Genomic DNA, 16,277 nt, shown 5'->3' with positions numbered 1-16,277 from the left:
GGTCAGTGAAACTATAAATTAAGGGAATAATGTTTTGCATATGTTTGAAATAGACATTTTTTAACTTTCACTGTTTCCAATCCCAATTTTTGATGGATGCCCAGTAGTAATTTTTAAAATACTGAATGATAAAATCACATTTTATCCAGGAGATAAAATTGAAATAACAGATGTATCTTTCATCACTAATTTTGAATATTTATTCTTTGCATTTCATTTATCCTAAACATTTTTTTTATTTCTATAGTTAGACACTGACTAATTTTTCACTGTATTAATTTTGTTGGGACAACAGTGGCTGGTTATTCCAAATATGAGTAAGGACAGCAAGCTTGGGCTTGTACTAATTTTGATGAATGAATTTGCCTTGAGAATGACAAATTGTGTTAGTACTTTTCACCTTATAACATTAGACAGTCAAAGATGTTAACACTTTGTAGGGAATGAGCATTAGGCAGTGTTTGGAACTGCTTATAGGGAGCTTTCAGGTGCCTGGTCTCAGCAGAAACTGCAAAAAACCTTTCTCTATTTTTATTATAGTGAAAGAATGGTGTGATTGAAAAGCAAGGTGTTGAAAGGAATTTCACTGTAATAGCAAAATGTCCTTCCTTTCATTTTACTCCCTGAGTTCTAAAATAAGGATATTTCTTTGCCAGTTCCTTTGAATTTTCTTGATTCTGAGTTGGCATAATGATGGCAGGAATAGTCCATAGAGGAATAATCCTCTCTGAGTCCGTAGAGGAATAATCCTCTCTGTGTATGGTGAGGGGAAAGAAAGAAGTACCCCACTGCCATGAGATTCTCTGCAGTTGTCTTTTGTAGGTTCACAACAATGTTACAGAAAGTGCGGTCTTGATTGATTTCTTGTCTTTTATTTATTTTCTTTATACATTTATTTTGCAGTTGGGGTGAGGGGATGCAATTGTATGTCAGGAAGCAGCCACAAGGGGAGAGAAATACTAGAAATTTAGTTGTAGCATTTTTCCTGGTAGTATTAGTTGGGTGTTTCTCTGTCTTGGTCTGGTCAGGGCCTGGTTTTGGATGAAAGGCTTTCAGTTCTTCCAGGGGATTGTGGGGTTCCAAGAAAAGGGATGATAATAGCTGTGTAGGGATAGCTGATGCTTTTTATTGTATTAGTCTTATTGGATTTATTCCTTCTGGTTTACTTTACTGAAAAGAGAACCCTGGAAGGGAATAATAACTGGAGTGTCTTATTTTCTTGCCACTTTGCTAATTTTGCTATACATATTTTTGTATTATAGATTTCTTACTCAGTAAGTGAAACCATTGTATGAATCTTATCTTCATCCTTTGCTTTTGTAAGGTAGGCTGGTTGGTCTTTTATAAGTTAGGGCTCAAACATGAAGTTATCACATCCATTCAACTCTGTTTTTGTTTGGGTTTAGCTCCTTGGCTTTTGAACAGTCCTGCTCACAGAACTGTGATGGAAAACTTGAACCATTTTAATTTTTTTCTGATTTGTGGGTGGGTGGGTCCAGGTGATATCTTTGAATCTGCAGGTTAGTGAGAAAGAAAGACCTTTCTTGACCCATGAAATTTCCTGCATGAATTTTTGATAAAAAAATAAAAATCTTATTCTGTTTCTTTTTTGTCTTAATTTTCCAGGAAACACAACATGCTTTGACAGAATTCAGAGGACTTTGGAAGACTTTGTCTGGAAACAAAAACTTGTGGATTTGAAATATGTTACTGTAGTTCTCCTCTGACATTACAGCCTGGATGCCTGCTGGCCCTGCTCTGCAAGGCTGAGGCTGCCTCCCACCTTTGACATTTTGCCATGATCTTTCCTCCTTGAAGGGAGTGCTGTAAATGGGGAATCCCTCAAAATGATCTGTCCTCAGAATTCTCATTTAAATGGTAAGTCTGGTTGATAGAGATCTGCCACATAAAGCAGATAAGCTGGAGATACAACGAAATGCTACACTAGCATTTCTTGCTAACATACTGTGTTTTCAATCAAAATATTTTTGTTGATAAGTTTGGCTTTTTGGTAAGGAAAGTATACTTGCAGAAGCACATATTTAGACATGCCAAAAACCCCCAAACAATCCAACCAGAAAGTGTTTAGCTGAAAGCCTCATTTCCCATCAAAAATAGATGCAGTGGAAAATTTTCCAGCAGCCCTATATTTAACCTCCTTGGATCAGAATTTGGTTGTTGGACTGAGGGAGGCTTACAGAGGTTTTTGGCTGCTTTTGTTAGGGTGTCTGTTTTTTCACTCATGACATCTGCCTGCTTTTCAAGCTGTATTCAACCTTGTTATAACTCTTGCTATTGCAGCATTTTACTGTGTTCAGAATGCTAATTCCCACTGGACTCCCCTCACTTGAGTATGTGCAAACTCAGTTTCCTTCAAGGGATGCATCAATCTTGCTCCTTTTTTTATTTATTTATTTTTTAAATTTTGAAGTTTACTGAGAAAATATGAGTGCTGTGTACTGACTGTGCACAAAACAGTTATCACTACAATGCAGCTCCTAGTTCTTTGCCCAAGGTAGCCTTGCTTTGGCATGTTGTGGATACAAAAGTTTATATAATTTTAAGGGATAATTGGATAAGTGAAAGAGAAGATCCATTGGGCAAAATAAATAGATAAATCACATCAGTCTCAGGAATTCTTGAGTGGAATATGGTTGATATGCTGGAGAGTTATTCTGGGAAAAAAAAAATTTGTTTTCTTTGCTCCTGCTCTCTTCTCTTCACTCTGACTTATGCCTGCTTTTGGAAGCAGGTTATTGACCTAAATGAACCTTTGATCTGAATTGTCATAGCTATCCTTGGATGAGGAGAAGTACACTGACAAATGCGTAAGTGTGGGCTTTGGCCATCTGGAATTCAGCAAAATTTATCAAAAATTATTTTATTTTTCACCAAGAAAAGTACAAGCAAATCACTAAATATATAGGAATAAAGAATTTTGTCTGAATAGATTGTGATTCTGGAGTCAAGCACTCTGTTGATTTATTTTTTTAAGTAGGTTTTGCAGCTTCATTTCTCCTTTGTTGCTTTTTGTAGAGGTAAAAATATGCAACAACTATGTCTCAAATACAACTGTGAACCTTTTTTGTGTTCTTCCAAAGTTGGTGGGTGGAACATTAGTGTGAGAATCCTGCAAAATCCATTGGACATTGTATTATGACAAGAAGAAAAAACAAAGCAGATATTAAAAATCAGGGAGGAACATTGTTAGTATGATCTGCATTAGTTTCAGCATGAGTTATATTCTGTCATTAGCTCAGTGTCAGAATGCAGTTTGTAGCCAGAAGCTACCACCAACTGGCAACATGAGGCATTTCCTAAGCAAAAGTTTTTTTCTTATTTTTTCTCTTATTTTTATTCTTTATTGCTTGTTTTCTATTCTAACAGCTTCACAGAAATATCTTTCCAGATATTCTTAACTTTGTTTCCATGGTAGTTTAACTTAGTTCATGACTGCTAAGTAATACTTTGCTGTTAAAGTCTTCTCAGGTATTAATGGTAAAATCTGTAAAGGAGAATACTCTTGGTAAAACAGCAGACTTTTTTTCTATATTTTTAATAATTCTTTTAATTTACTTCTTCAGAATTTTTATGATTTCCTGAAAATAGATATATTTAGTTTTACTCCTGTGTGCTTAAATTTACCTGGGTGTTATATTGGCCAAAATAGGTGGGACCTCTTTTATTTCTTTTCCTGACATGGCAGACACTTTTTATTCAGATTTCTGCCAGCACAGATTTATTATAGTACATTGTCAGTCCTCGAAGTTCCCTTTTATTATTTTAGAACTATTTAGAATAAATATTTGTAAGAAAATATAATAGCCAGACAACATTTAAAAAAAAGAAAGAGTTTGAGTATTGTTGAGAAATAGATTCATCAACCCAAAGTGTGGCAGGAAGGACAACAGAGAAAGGAAAGCACAATATTGAAGCATAAGAGTGAGCTCATATGGTGCCAGCTGCTCATGTGTGGAATCTAAACACTTTCTGAAGCATAGTGCTCCACAGTCAATTAGCATTAATCCAAATAATCATTGTACAGGGAAGAAATTTTAGTGCATTAGAATTCATGAGTTGGAAAAAGTTGAAAAAATATATTCATGCTTTCCCAAAAAAACCCAGTAAAAAATATGTAAGTGCTATTAAAATTCATTTAGAAATTCTGTGAAGTGAAAGAAGATATTGTAATCCTGTCTATAGTGTGTCAAGAATGGCAGAATAGTGCAACTTCTCTCACATAATTTGTATGGTTTAATCAGAATTTTTATGATAATGTCAAGAACTGAGAAGCAAATACAGTTGCAAAATCTGTCCACTCTTGAAATTGAAGACTTGAGGGGAGTAATTGGGTGCAAAATAAACATGTGTTCACAGGTAATTGGACCGACACTATTAGATTTCTTTCATTTCAGTACTAGGTACTAATTACTTTAACTTCAAGGAAAAGAGAAGATTACATCCTATAAACTTTCTCATACATAATAATCTGTCCTCTTGTGATGCTGGTTACTTGAAAATGTCTGTTTGCTTGAGAAAAGGTTTGTCAAATCAGGTGGTTAAATGGGAGGCAGGAAAACAAAACTGTTTTTTAGTGGGAGTTAACTTTTGGAGTGTGGGGCAGAGAATGGACAATGAATATCACCATCTTTTAAGTGTTCAGTATTATTAAAACTGTTTTCCTTATTGAGAGTCCTTCATTGGCAGAAAATTTGTGAAATAAGCTGTGAAGGCAAATGCTGTGGTAAAACATATATAAAGAATCTAATGTCAGACCCCAGAGTTAAGGCATACATCTTCTACAGACTTAGGAAATTATGAGGATAAACTGAAAAAGTGTTTCTATGCTTAGAAAGCCCAATTGTCATTGTATATATCAATCTCTTGTCTGTTTTGTAGACATGTTTGTGCTATCTAACTAGCATTTTTAAAGCAAATAATATTTTTACAAGAGCCACTAATTTAGTTTGGGATATAAGAAATAGTTGTTAGTTTTATGGGTGTTGTTAACTTTATGGGTAGTAAATGTGAATGTAATAATTTTCAATTTTGAATAAGCTGCTTCATTCTGTATATAAAACGAAATAGCTTCAAGGTGCTTGGTTTTGTAATTAGCAAATGTCTAGTTGATCAAAAATATCCTCTCTAGGATGAGGCATGGAGCTTAGTCTAGACTGTGTTACAGAATAATGTGATTATAATGATTTCCTTAAGAGAGCACAAAGCAGCATCTAAGTTTCAGCTGACGTTTATTGACACACAGCATCTGTTAGGAGCCCCATCAAACTTTCTATTCTTTTCTGTTTACCACCTCCTGCTTTTATTTACAGTCAGCATATCTGTTAATTAGCCTCTGGTAGAGCCAGTTCTTCTAAGAAGATCTCTTGTCTTCCTGGTGATGGCCCCATGAGGTGACCATGTACACACAGTCTGGGAGTGAATTAATCTTTAACTCCTTAATTTCAGTGCCTGATTCTGCAGTGTTTAACTGCTGGCTTGGGTTCCTGCTCAGCAATTTGTATTTGGGGAATTGTGATCCTTGACTTCTGCCAACCTCAATGTCATGAACACATCCCATGAGCTCTCAGCTTCTCGTGGGTGACCTCACTGAAAGTCATATCTTCCTGTAGGTTTTTGGTTTCCTGTGGTTGGGAATGCAGAATGCACAGACTTCCTATGTGTCACTGAGGTTATTGGCCTAGTTTTTATTGCATATTAGCAGAATAAAATTACTCCTGCACTTCCTCATATCCGAATGCAGCATTTTGCAAAAAAAAATCCCAAGTGATGTTGCAACACGTGGATCTCACAAGAGGATGCTCTGGAGATTGCCACACTTTTACAGAGCCTTGTGATGATGTGAAGCTGTTTATAGCCACGGGCTGGGTGCTAGAGGTGCTTCTTGGGGTGCACTTCTCCCCCAGCGCGGCTTGCTGGTTAGAAAAGAACACGTTATGGCTGTACTTGAAGGAAGAACTCAGGAGAGGATACAGGGATCTCCTGCCAGGCCTGCAGTGTGTGCTGGAAGCGCTTTGAGAGGTGAGGGCTGATGTGCGCATCTCTCCGGGGTGTTAATGGTTGTTTGTTTCACCTGGAACCTGAGAAAGGAGTGACTGGGCCACTCATTTGCACAGTCATCTGCGGGCAATGCCTTCAGTGATGGCCGAGTTCCTCACTTTTGCCCTCTCGCTCCTCCAGCTGAGGAGCAGCCAAGCTCTGAAGGCTTAAGCAAAGGTTAAAGGTGTCCTTGAAATCCTGCCCAGTGCAAGGGCAAGTATTAAAAGCCATAAAGTACATGCTGTGGCAATGTGAACATTTTTTCATAATTTAATGAGAGCTATACTGATAAAAATTCACAGTTTCCGTTATAAAAAAAAAAGAAAAGAAAAAAAACCCAACAAAACAAACCCAAACCATCCAACCAACAGCATAATCCCTGGAATACATCCAGCTTTTGTACTGGAAAAGTACCTCAAAGGAGTATGATCTTCTCTCTTTAGTGGGAAAGTTTTTTTGCTTATCTAAAAGGTTTTATGCTGGCAGAACTGCATTTCATTGTCTACTTTTTGTGGCTAGACAGATCCAGGTAAAGTAACTTAGTTTTAAAGGAACTACAAACCTTAATTCCTTTAAATCAAATTAAATTCCTAACACATCCACATGTCCAGGATGCTGTGAAAAAATACAAAATAATTAAAAATAGAAGCTGGATATTTGCTACTGATAGTTCATGGCTTTGGAGGGCTAGTGGTGATGCAGTGTTGTGATAAAAAATCAATAAAAAGTATCAGTTAAAGTTTCCTTTCACAGCTTTAATTGTAAGAAGTCAGTGCTGACTGATCTGTTAATGTTTCATGGGGAAAGTTGACACTGAGGGGAAGGGATGGGTGACATTTCTTCAAAACGTGGTAACTGCATTTACTTATTTTGTGGTTGAAGGACAGAGAAATAAGAGATGCTGAAAATGTTTTCTAAAATTATGTGGCCCTCCATCAGTGTTTTATAGGTATTATTTAAGCCATCTTTGCTAAGGAGAAGCTCCTTTGCTATTAATATGCTGTCATCTTTCAAATCTCATCAAGGCAGCACCAGGATTTTTTTGCACAGATTTCTTTTGACGTACAGCCTCAATAAATATGGAAATTACAACTTAAATCTCATTTTTTTTCTTGCAAAGAAGTGCAGTGCCCAAATTCATTGAATTCCACTTTTATTTTCTCTTAATGTTGAAAGACATATATGCAAATTTTATTAACAATATGCATAGTTAAATTTAGGTGTAAATTCCAGTCAGGGATTTTTGCTTTGTTTATTGTCCAAGTCAATATGTCTGTGGAGAAAACCTCCTGCTGTGCAGGAATACATAGTCAGCTACTTGGAAAAGTAGAAAGTTTAATTATGAGAGTTTATTCTGGAAAAAGGTAAAGCAAGCACTGGTTTTTGCGTTGGGTTTTTTTAATTATGACTTCAGCTAACAGAAATTCAACACACACAGTTTGTTTTGACACTAACTGTTATCAGACAAACCACTTGATTTTTCTTTAGCCTGGTCTTCTGTGTAACTGAGAGGCTCTGAAAAAGTAGAGGGTCATGAATAAATGATGCATTTCTTAAACTTGCAAGGTAGATCATGACATAAATGAAATAAAATCCAAGTGTGAAGGGAAAAAAGAAGCATAAACACATGTATTGCTGACAATATCTTCATTAAAATACACTTTATCCTACAAAGATATTAGTGTCAGATGCAAATTTCCTTTGTTGCTCTCTCTGAAGTTTTTCTGATTTTTTGTGTGGTAGCAGTGAAGTACCTTTATACAAGGTATTTGAGTGGAAGGGTAATTTATTGCCAGGGAGTATGTGTTATAAATGATATCCAAATATATTCTTGTGTTTGTAACAGAAAGCCCTCCAAGACTGTAGTTACTGGAGTGGTTCCCATGTGTTCAGTTTTTGTAAGTCATTTTCATGGAATACATTTTATCTAGCTGTGTAAAAAACTCCATTGCTTTCAAAGAAGGCGTTTCTCCTGTCTACGCAGAGTTTATGTAAAAATCTGTATTTCTCCTTGTGGTTCAATGCATATTTTTCCTTTCTGAACCTGTTCAAATGTAATATGAAGAATGTTTTTATGATAATTCTACTGTGGATGTATTAATTAGCTTTAAGGGTATAAATTTTTTCACAATTATGTTATGGATACTATTTGGGTTGTATGACTTGCATCAGGTGTGTAAGCATGTCCTTTTTTGCTTTTCATCTGTGTAGGACAGATACATAGCCTGGGCTTGGCTTACAGTTTCTACAGTGACACAAATGGCACATGATAATTGTGTGTGAAGAAAGGCTGGCAGCTTTACAGAGGAAATTTCTGGGCCTGTGCATAAGTTCAGAATAAGCAACTGCCTGTAGCTTCCCTTCCCCCAAACAACTGAATCTTTTTACTGAGTCTCATTAAATGGTCCTACGTGTGGGACATGAAATGTATTTATGGTAGAGTGAGAATTTTGTTCTGAGTCACTGGTGCATCAAGAGTTTCTTCACAATGTTCTTGTGGCTGCCTGACCAGTGAGGCTGGCCCATGAGAGACACAGACCCCGTGGGAACAGTCCCTGAACCCCACCTGGCTGAGATGTGGAGGTGCCTAATTCTTGTAGAAGTGAGTGGGACTTTATGTTCGTAAATAGGATTCAGCAACGTAAATACCTTGTAACTCTCCATAAATCCTAGTTGTAATATAGCCTCCTAATTCCTCACACATCCCTGCATTCTTCCATACATTTTTCTCTCTTTGGCAGTTTGGATGCTTAATTATGCTTCTGTTTTGGGAGCTGTTTCTTGCTAATCTTATCCTGTATTTCTCTGGGATCTCTCTTCCTCTTCAGCTCTTTCCACTCTTACACTTTCTCTACATAATAAACACACTTAATTTCCAGTGTCAGGCTTCCCTCTTACCATGGCAGGTATGAACCATAGGACTGCTGGTATTTTTAGAGCACCTTGTAAAGATGCTATAAAAGGAATCATTAGGGCTCAAAATTGACAGGGATTTGATGATTTTGTCCAATCTACTTTTTGACCAACTGTAGGAGGATAGAATATAAGTAAATAAAGGTAGTATAAAAAGTAATCTTACTCCCTAAAGAGTTGCAGCTGAGCTAATTATTAAAGATTAGGAGCAGGCCTGATGTTAACAGGCCACAGCTGTAGCCAATAAGTAGAGTGTTATAAAAGAGTGGATTGGTTGGAGCTGGGGTCAGTTGGCTGCTGTGAGGACAAGGAAGAGTCAGTGCCTAGAGGAGCTGCCTACAAGAAACATCAAGGAGGTATGAAACTCTTGCAATATAGAACTCTTGCAATGTAACGATAACAGCCAACCAATATTCAAGTTGCATGTTAGCCAAATTCTACTTTGTTTGAGTGACAAAAGGGGTGGGGTAGGGGTTTGTGTCACAGGTAGTTCAAGGATGCAGAACCTTGTGCTAGCCTAATGTTTTTGTCACAGGGACTGCTCTCTACTCTGCTGTTTGCTCTTCTGAAACCAGCAATAATAAACCAGGGCATAAATCAACATAAAACTTTCTTCCCATGCTAAGCTTTATCTTACTTTTCAGAGTAGGATGCAGTTTGGATAGGGATTTATGCTTAGCTATTGCAGATTGCTTTTTGTTTCTGAAATGCTTTCCTTCTTTCTAGCCAATAAAGGAACATGAATTAATTAATTAACTAAACAAATTAATGTGATTGACTGTTTCTTGTGGCTCAGGGATTCATGCTGTTTGGCCAATCGATGGCTGTGAGTGTTGCATGTGTAAGTAGTTATAAACACTTTGTTTTATTCATGCTGACTTTATCACAGAGCATCTTAGTTTGTACTGAGGAGCACTCCAGGTGGACCATGGCCTGTGCATTCCCCCCACCCAGTGAGGGGTGCTTTCAAAGGGCCTTTTGTTGCTCTGTCAGCCTAAACATATTCCATAAACAATCTTATAGGATCAGAGAGTGACTGAATTGGAGATGGAGAGAATATGGTAAATTATGTTAGGAACAGGCTGGTGATCCTTGAGGGACCCTCTTCAACACTGCCTGTGGCAGCATGTCTTCTTCCAATCATCTCTTCAGCTCTGGAGTCCTTGCCATGTGATAGATTTATACATTTAATTGTCTTTTCTTTAAAGCTGTCCAGCTGCTTTCAAACCAATATTGTTAACTTTCTACCTAACGAGGCTGATAAAAATGAAAGATGTTTGTACTTGGTTGGCTTCTTCCATGACCTACCTGGGAAGCATCTAGGAATTCAATCTATAGAATCTCTTCTTAGAATTATCCATTCGTATCTGAGTGGCAAATATAACCACATGAAATGTCCAGAGATTAGTAGTTTTCAAACAATTTTTAGACTAAATCCAAAAATCACAGCAATTTTTTAAAATAGAACTGTTGGGGCTTCCTATTCATGGGATTTTTTTGTGACATTAATGTAGTGTAAATAGATAATTTTTACATAGAAATGCAGAATATAAATGGTTGGCTACTGGTATATTTTCTTCTACTCTCTATGTGTTAATACAGTACCATACCAGTACTGTGGTCATGAGAGATTCTGCTGGTGGAACATGTTCATGGGATTTGACCTCCTTGGAAGAAAGGACTTCTCCAGGTCATGAAAGGCCAAATAAGGTCATTCAGCTCATGACTAGTGTAGAACTCTTTTTCTGTCATAACAGAAATACTGACACCTGGTTTGCACTTGAAAGTGTTCTCAAGGAGGCCTGTCAGGGAGGGATATGAATTTTTTGCTGACATAGCTATGCCAGCAAAAAACCCAGTGCAGAAGCTGCATAAGGAATTATTTTACCTGTACTTTTTACTTCTCTTGAGGGATAGGTGTGGATTGCTCGAGAAGAAGGGTCTTGTTGGTGTAATTTCTATATTAATCTTTCTAGTATAAATCAGCTGTAAACCTCATCCTTCAGCGACTCTTGTGCCAGTTTATCACTGCACACAGAGATAATACATCATAGCTTATGCTTACCTTGCTCCCAAGAATGACCTCCAGAGCAGCTCTAAGAGCAGTGTCACTGTCTCCTGTTCATCCTTTAGGCTTGTCTTACAGCTGCAAGTTCCTGACAGTGCCTGAATGTTCATGTTTGGCATCTGTCCTGTTGATGGTCTAGTCTTGGGGATACCTTTGGGCCACACTTAGGAGACGGTACAGACAAAACCATTGCTTAGCTGAACTACTTTCAGGAAAAAGAGGGCAGGAGGTAGATATTGTAGGGGGATAGAACAAAAGTAAATAAAGGTAGTATAGACTGTAATCTTACCATCTGAAGAGTTGCAGCTGGGTTAATTATTAGAGATTGGGAGCAGGCCTGATTTTAACAGGCCACACCTGTAGCCAATAAGAAGAGTGATATAAAAGAGTGGATTGGTTGGTTGAGAGGAGCTGGGGTCAGTTGACTGCTGTGAGAAGAAGGAAGGGTGCCTACAGGAGGAGCTGCCTACAGGAAACATCAAGGAGGTATGAAACTCTAGCAATATGGAACCCTTGCAATATAATGACAACAAGATATAACAATGAAAAGGAGGGAAAGGAGCTCCCTAGTAGTGAAGCTTATGATGTGCAACATACAAACTAAAGGATAGGAAGTACAAAAGTGGAATTTTCCTTAGGTGAATCAGTTCCAGCATAAATAAGCATGTGGGAACACTTGGTGGATCAGGATTGTCCTTTGCTGGTGCTATATGTACTACTCTAAGTAACAAGTAGCTCTAAAGAAATTGGTAGTGGAACAGGGAAGTAGGTTTGAGTGAGCTCAGGTTATCACTTGAAACCTTCCCTTTTCTCTTACAATGTCTCCCGTATGCCTCTAATAATCTTTCATTTAGAAGTTCTCCCTTAGAATTGATGCCCTCAAGTGTGGGCTCATGTTTCTTGCAGCAAGGACTCCTTTTTCTTTATGGAGAGAGAGAGACACCTCAACTAGAAATTGCAGCTAACCTCCAGTGTGTGGATATTTTGTATTGGTTAAGTTACTTCATAACATCTGAAATGAAGGCTGGACCAGATACCAGAATACATTATTTGCACTAGTAGAAATAATTTCACATTATACTCTGCAGGAATTCAGACTTGTTCTATTTTGGGGCTTGAAACAGGAACAGCTTGAACAAGCTAGGTGATGTTTTATTTGAGACAAAGGTTTCTTTTTTCCTCAAAGGTTTTTTCAAGACATGAGGAATGCCCATTTCAAATAATACTGCCAGGGTTAGATCTGCAAATGTAAGCTCTGTGCCTGTGCACTGAGGTTGATTAATCAGCCAAGGTTAATTGAAATTGGTATTTTCATGTCAAGTCCTAGAGACTCACTTTGGAAATGCATGAATCTGCAGGTCTGCAGTCTCCCTGACAGATGAATCCAGTCTTGAGGATTGCACATTCGATCCCTGCTGTTACCAGTCCAGCCACAGGGGCCATTTAACAAAAGATCCCTGAGTTAATGATTGCTGTTCTATGACAGGGATATTGGACTTATTATACACTGAACACAAAGGTCTCTGATCCATATTTGTGCCTTGTTTCCTGCTTGAGATTCAGCACCTCATGGTGGTAACTGTCTGCTTCATGCAGGAAAGAGTTCTGCTGTGATATCAGTGAGTGATAATATCAGAAGAACATCCATTTCCCATGAATTTAAACTATTACTGCAGTTAGGTGCAATTATTGAGAATCCCTGTAGAGACGTACAAAAAATGTTGTCTCTGCCCAAAGATGTTGATTCTGGAATGTAGCAGTGGCAGTCTGACATGCTTAGTTTGGGGTCTCAGTGGCTGCTACAAATTGTACCCTGGAAAATGGTTACTAGGGCTGTAAAGTACAGTGCTGCATTTCAAGCTCTATTTTAAGGATCAGTGGCTTTGTCAAGCTATACATGTAATTTAAATCGAATTTATATGGTGAAAATAAGTTGAAGAGGAACCAATGGAATAAGATGACTTCATAACAAAGAATATTGACTTTGCATATTAACTTCATTAACTTAATGCAGTCTCTTGTGTATTGGGAAATTGTTCAAGTGAGAATAATAGCTTTTGAACTACTTACAGGCTAATAGGTAGTGATTGTAGTCACTAAGACTTTGAATAGCTGTGGCTGTTGATTACACAGATTAAATGTGAGTGCAGTTTTCAATATGGGTGATTTTCAAAAAACTCATTTTCTGTCCTTCATTTTGACTTTCATGGCTAATGACACTGACTTCTATTGCATATTAAATTCTGAGAGTGGGAAATTAAATTCCTCTTCTTCTGTCTCAGAGACATGACTGCAGAAGCTCCCATATGCTTATTTTAAATCTTTCAAGATTGAAGCTGTCAAATATAAGGCTGCATTAGTGGTAATTCTCATACAGTGGGACATGCGCTGTTGAAGCAGCTGATTGGTTATAGATGATTGTAGTGTGCATAGCACTAATTTTTTATGCACTCCTTCCTTATATGTTTTTCTCTTCATATCTGAACTGTGTGCTCGTCTCTGCATCCGCTGTGATTTCTCACTGAATGCTGGTTCCCAAGTCCTTTCTCTATTCTCCCCTTTTTTTCCTTTTTTTTTTTTTCTCCAGGGCCTAATTATGAAACAGCTTCAAATAAATACAATTTTTTAACAAAAAACATTCTGCTTCCTGTGAACAATGGGCTGAATTTTTCTCTTTATTCTTGGGGAGTTCTTATTCAGTTGGAGTGCTTTGCAGTTGGCTAGGCCTGAGATTTCTGGGAGCTGTAATTGTGTCTCATTAATTCTTACAGTAATGTAGGGTAACTATAAGGAGCATGCAATTAGTGGTCTGGTCAATGAATAGAGCAGTTAATCAGCAGACAAAGGATGGGGCTCAGGACCTATTAGGCTGAAAGGAAGTGTTACTATTGTCACAGGCAGTAGGAATGCATGCAGACATGCCTTAAAGTTGAACTGTTTAAGGGAACTGTGTGTGTGTTTTGATAAACCAGTTTTCCTACCTATTCCTCTACTTGAGAGAGATTCATTTAAGCTTGCCTGCTAGAAGTCAGAGACCATAGCAGGGGTTTTCAGCAGGCTGAATGGGCTTAGTGTATTCTCTCACCTTAACAGAGGCAGCCCCAGGGTTTATCAAAAATAAAAAGCGGCTGAAGGGATGCAAGGCATCCGTAGCTGTTCCTCCTCCTGCTCAGAAAAATGGTTGGTGAATGTAAAGTTTAAATCAGCCATTGTGTGGATTGTCAGTCAGTCATACTCAGCATGTTTGTCTTCATAATGAACCTTGTTTGTTCTGAATGGCTGTGCTTTCAGTGCATGTAAATGTATGCAAATACTCATAACAGTTTAAAAATGGTGGCTCTTATGGTAACAAATAACCTCTCCTACTTTTATGAAGACCTGACTTTTACTATATCTAGGGTTTAAAATGCAAAAATGACTCCAACTTTTGACAATGCTTCAGGGTTTTTTGTTAGCTTCAGATCAGAACTTCCAGTTGTTTCTGCCTTTGAAAAAATATGAACCTCATGAATCCTGTGAAATGTTATGACATATGATTATTAAGAAAAAAGCTTTATCAATAAAACACTGCCCTTGAGTAACTCTTATTTCTAGTAGGCAATGCTTCAAATAACAAGTCATTTCTTCTCCTAAGTTAAGCAGACACTTGGCATAAAAAAGTAGTAATTAAAGTAACATTTTTTTGGGGGAAAAATTGAACTTTAATTACTAAACTTATATTCAGAGCCTAGTGTTTTTCTCAAAACTGAAAGTAATTTTCAACTGTCTTCTTTGTATTAACAGGTCTGTGGTTTTATCTCTTCTCATGGTATTCACATCAGCAGCAAGTAATGTTAGAAGAATAAAGTCTCTCAGGCTTTATATTAAGGATTCAATTATTCTGTATAATTAGCCCCGATTTGTTAAATATTTGAAACATTTTCTACTCTTAGGTATGGAACAGTGTACTGGAGTGATCAAAACCATAAATAACTTGTACCTTTACTCTGAAAATGCTTTTTTATCAAATAATAAGGAAGATTAAGCCTAAGTCTCTCTCTTTTTCTGTTTGGATTTTATTCCTACAAGAAATATCACTTTTGTCCACAATCTCTCATGTATTTCTATTCCCTTGAAATACAAAGAGGCAATGGATTCTGGTATAAATTAGGTAGATTTAATGAAATTTATGAGTTGTAACTTGTGCCTTGAATACAAAATACTTGAGTGAGGCATAAGGTATTTTGCTGATGCCATTGTTGTCACCTGTCTGTTTTTTTCATTCTTCTGTGTATGTTTTTTGAAACACTTAGGAGCTGTGGAGTCTTGGGAATAGCAGTTTCTATATGCCATACATAGCAAATCCTTCCAAGGTCATCTTTTTTAAAGTGTCTTCTTTTAAAAAAGCAGGGCAGACCTACCCTGAAAAATGAGAAAATGGTATTACTTCCCCACTCAGAAGGTGGCTGTTACCTCATATATGTGCTACTTTCCCATTTAATTAGAAAGTGATTTCTCATCTGGTGTCGGAGAGCAATGAAATGTTGTTGCTCAGTGTCACTGTCAAGGATTACAGGTTTAGTGGAAGTCACCTCCTTACTGCCCACCCCAGTAAAGTTTTTCCTGTTGAAACACAGATTCAATCATGAGGGACAATTGATCTAAAAGCTCTTAAACCAAAGTCACTGAAATATTATTTAGAGAGGTAGCAGATTAATTGTGGTTTTCCATTTGTTATAAGTTATGACTGGGGTGGGCATTAAAATAGAAATTATAAGCACTCCTTAATATGTAAAGATTGATGGAAATCTTTAACCTTTTTGTAATAACAGAATATTCATCTCTGTATTCCCCTTTAAATAGACACATATATATTTTTTACTTAGTAATAAGAGCTAGTGTTACTTTGATAGACAGTGTAGAGTAAGGTAAATGAAACACCTCTATTGCTGTTCTGAGAACTTCTCTTTTTCTTAATATAGTGTGAATCTAATCTGGTGTACCTAGCTTTTTGTGCAAGTCTGCAAGAGTCCCAAAACAGAAAAAGTTTATAGCTGTTAACTAAATGTATACCAATGTAATTAAAGTGCATTATCTTTAAAGAAATCCTTCTGCATGTGTATTATTTCTTCTGGTGAAAGGCAACATTGATTATTATAATATAAACACATGGATCTTGCTCTCTAATTTAAGCTACCTGTCTATGTTTCATCTGTTATAAGAACAGAGATAAAATATTGCTTTCTGGCCAGTTGCCCCA

At 37.2% G+C, this 16,277-nt stretch overlaps 1 long non-coding RNA gene across 3 annotated transcripts; it reads left to right on the top strand.

The window, feature by feature from the left end:
- The first annotated feature begins 1,830 nt into the window (after window positions 1-1,830).
- Window positions 1,831-15,800, top strand: LOC128935696 (uncharacterized). Of its 3 annotated transcripts, none has more exons than XR_008482954.1 (3): window positions 1,831-1,878; window positions 2,753-2,828; window positions 14,822-15,800. It is a non-coding gene; the product is annotated as an uncharacterized LOC128935696 (long non-coding RNA). The 3 variants fall into 3 exon arrangements; XR_008482955.1 differs by lacking the exon at window positions 14,822-15,800 and adding an exon at window positions 10,573-10,665; XR_008482956.1 differs by lacking the exon at window positions 14,822-15,800 and adding an exon at window positions 5,723-5,827.
- Window positions 15,801-16,277: the final 477 nt, after the last annotated feature.

Source organism: Melozone crissalis, unplaced genomic scaffold, assembly GCF_028551555.1.
Source record: "Melozone crissalis strain CALT ecotype California unplaced genomic scaffold, PUWL_Pcris_2 ptg000016l_1, whole genome shotgun sequence".
Lineage (NCBI taxonomy): Eukaryota > Metazoa > Chordata > Aves > Passeriformes > Passerellidae > Melozone > Melozone crissalis.
The sequence above is the reverse complement of the archived record's forward strand: the minus strand, read 5'-3'. Positions and strand labels throughout refer to the sequence as shown.